The sequence below is a fragment of the Pteronotus mesoamericanus genome, unplaced genomic scaffold, assembly GCF_021234165.1.
Source record: "Pteronotus mesoamericanus isolate MK-2021 breed Mesoamerican mustached bat unplaced genomic scaffold, CSHL_Meso_final contig_116, whole genome shotgun sequence".
Taxonomy (NCBI): domain Eukaryota; kingdom Metazoa; phylum Chordata; class Mammalia; order Chiroptera; family Mormoopidae; genus Pteronotus; species Pteronotus mesoamericanus.
Window position 1 is genome coordinate 21,898,419 of NW_026555027.1, and position 2,812 is coordinate 21,901,230.

At 35.0% G+C, this 2,812-nt stretch overlaps 1 non-coding gene across 1 annotated transcript; it reads left to right on the top strand.

Annotated features, from left to right (window-relative positions):
• Positions 1-674: 674 nt before the first annotated feature.
• LOC129077252 (U6 spliceosomal RNA) lies at positions 675-777 on the top strand. Its single transcript, XR_008529800.1, has one exon. It is a non-coding gene; the product is annotated as a U6 spliceosomal RNA (small nuclear RNA).
• The last annotated feature ends 2,035 nt before the right edge of the window (positions 778-2,812 follow it).

Here is a 2,812-nt window from a genome sequence, read left to right on the forward strand (position 1 = left end):
GAGCGCTAATGCGGCATTTAAAAACCTGATTATTTCTGGCCCTGGCCAGGTAGCTCAGTTGGTTAGAGCATCATCCCAATATGCCCAAGCTGTGAGTTTAAACCCTGGTCAAGGAACATACAAGAATCAATCAATAAATGCATACATAAGTGGAATAAGAAAATCAATATGTAATATGTTACATTATGAACCACATATGTAATACTTATATGAAATAAACTTGCTTCAACAGATCTTTGTGACCTACTAGTATTTATGTTTATATTTCTGATTTTAAGCTGAGTTAACAGAGATATTTTGCAAGATGGGTTTCTTTATGTGCTAGGAAATATTTGGGTGAGTATTTAAATCATAAATTTTAAAACATATTTTTAAGTTTCTGTGTAGGGTTTTTATTGGGTCATTAAAATGGAAAAAATAAATCATTTGTCTGAAGAGTGAAAGAAAAATAACCCCATGAGGAAAAAAATCAAGAAAGCTTATTTTTAGCCCCAAAACTCTAAATCTACTAATTCAAAAATATGAGTATATACTTAGTATAAAAATACAGCAGGTATTTTTTTCTAAATTATCAGAGTGAAGAAATAAAAAATAGCATTATATATCAAGTAAAAGAATCAGCAATTAAAAATTTTGGAAATCAATCTGTTCAGCATAAAATAACACGACAAGTCTCGCTTTGGCAGCATATATACTAAAATTAGAAAGATACAAAGAATATTAGCATGGCCCCTGAGCAAGGATGACATGCAAATTCATGAAATGTTCCATATTTTTCTACTTCATACCAGTCAGAATGACCATTATAAACAAATAAACAAATGACAAGTGCTGCAGAGGTTGTGGAGAAAAGGGAACCCTTAGTGCACTGTTGGTGAGAATGCAGACTGGTGCAGCCACTGTGGAAAACACAGTGCGAAATTTCCTCAAAAAACTAAAAATGTAACTGCCTTTTGACCTGGCAATTCTACTGCTGGAATTATACCCTGAAGAATTATACCCTTAGACAGATATATACATTTGTTTCTACAATGTTCATTTTATTTCATTGATCTACTTGAGTATTGCTCAGCTAATGTCATGTTGTTTTAATTGCTGAGACTTTATAATGGATTTAAATTTTTAATATTTTATAATGGATCTTGACATTTAAAATAAAGAAAGAAATAAAATATGCATTTAAAAAAAAGAAGAAAGAAAAAAAGAAGGAACTCCTACCTTTTGCGACAACATGGATGGAACCAGAGAATATTATCCTAAGTGAAATAAGCCAGCTGGTGAAAGACAAATACCATATGATCTCACCTATTCAACAAAATAAACTAACGAACAAAATAAACCACAGGCAAGGAAACATGGAGCAGACTGAAAGTGACCAGAGGGGAAAAGAGAGGAGGACAATGGTGGAAAGAAGGAGAAAGGACTAAACAAAGACCATGTATGAATGACCCATGGACATGGACAGCAGAGTGGGATGGGTGGAAAGGGTAAAGGGGAAAAAATTGAGACAACTGTAATTGAACAACAATAAAAAAAATTTTTAAATAACATGACAAAAATAGCCAAACATATCTGCTATAACAATAGCAAACATGCAAATAACGTCCATCCACATCAGTTAGGATCCAAAAAAAAGATGAAGCAATGTGGTGTCTATGAGAGACACACTTACTATTGACTTGGAATTGCTAAAGGTATTTAAAGATCTGTCAAGCAAATGTAAACACAAAGAAAGGAAGACTCAGAAAATTAAAATGAGTCCATTTTAAATTTAAGGTTTTAAATGTAAATGGGACATTTATTACTCAACAATAAAAAGGAATGAAGTACTGATACATGCTGTGGTATGGATGAAACTCAAAAGCACTATGCTAAATGAAAGAAGCCCCCCAAAAACCACCGTGTCAGCCTAAAAGCACCCTCAGGCTTGCTGATTCACTAGAAAAACTCATAGGACCCAGAAGCAGTTATGCTCATGGTTATGAATTACCATAGCAAAAGGATGTGGATTAAAATAAGCAAAAGGAAAAGGTGCATGGGGTGAGGGGAAGTCTGGGAGAGACGAGGCACAAGCTTTTAGGTATACTCTGGAGTTACATTGGATGCACTTAATTTTCACAGCAACAATGTGTGACCACACATGCAAGTGTGGCCAACCAAGGAAGCTGATGCAAACCTTGGTACCCAGGATTTTTATTCGGAGTCAGTCACACAGTCTTCAGTTACTGGAACTTCACAGCCTCCACCTCCCAAAATAAGCGTGCATCATAAATCACATTGTTAGCATAAGCTCTCTGGGCAAATTGATACAGTGTGGCCCAAAGGCTCAGGTATACAAAAATACTCTTGCCAGGTTAAACAATTCAAGGGCTCAGAGCTCAGCTCCTATGGGCTGGCAAAGAGCCAGTCCTGAAAATAAAACTTTCTTGGGAATGCACAAAATTTGAATAACCTAATCTGATGTGCTAATCTTTTTCTGCATAGCCTAATACTGTATAATTCTATTTATATGAAGTGTGCAGAATAGGCAAAAGCATAGAGACATCGATTAGTCATTGACAGAGATGGGGAGAAAAGGGGGTGGGGAGCGTCTGTTGGCGGGTAGGAAGCACTTCTCATGAAAATGTTCTCAATTTAGGTAATGGTGATGGTTGCAGTCTGTGAAAATGCCAAAAACCACTGAATTGTATGCTTTAAAATGGTGACTTTTATGATATATGTTATATCTAAAAGAAAAACATGTTAAAATATTTCATAGTTTAATATTTAAAAGTTGCTGTTTGGAGAATTTGTTGATAGTAATTGTAGAAAG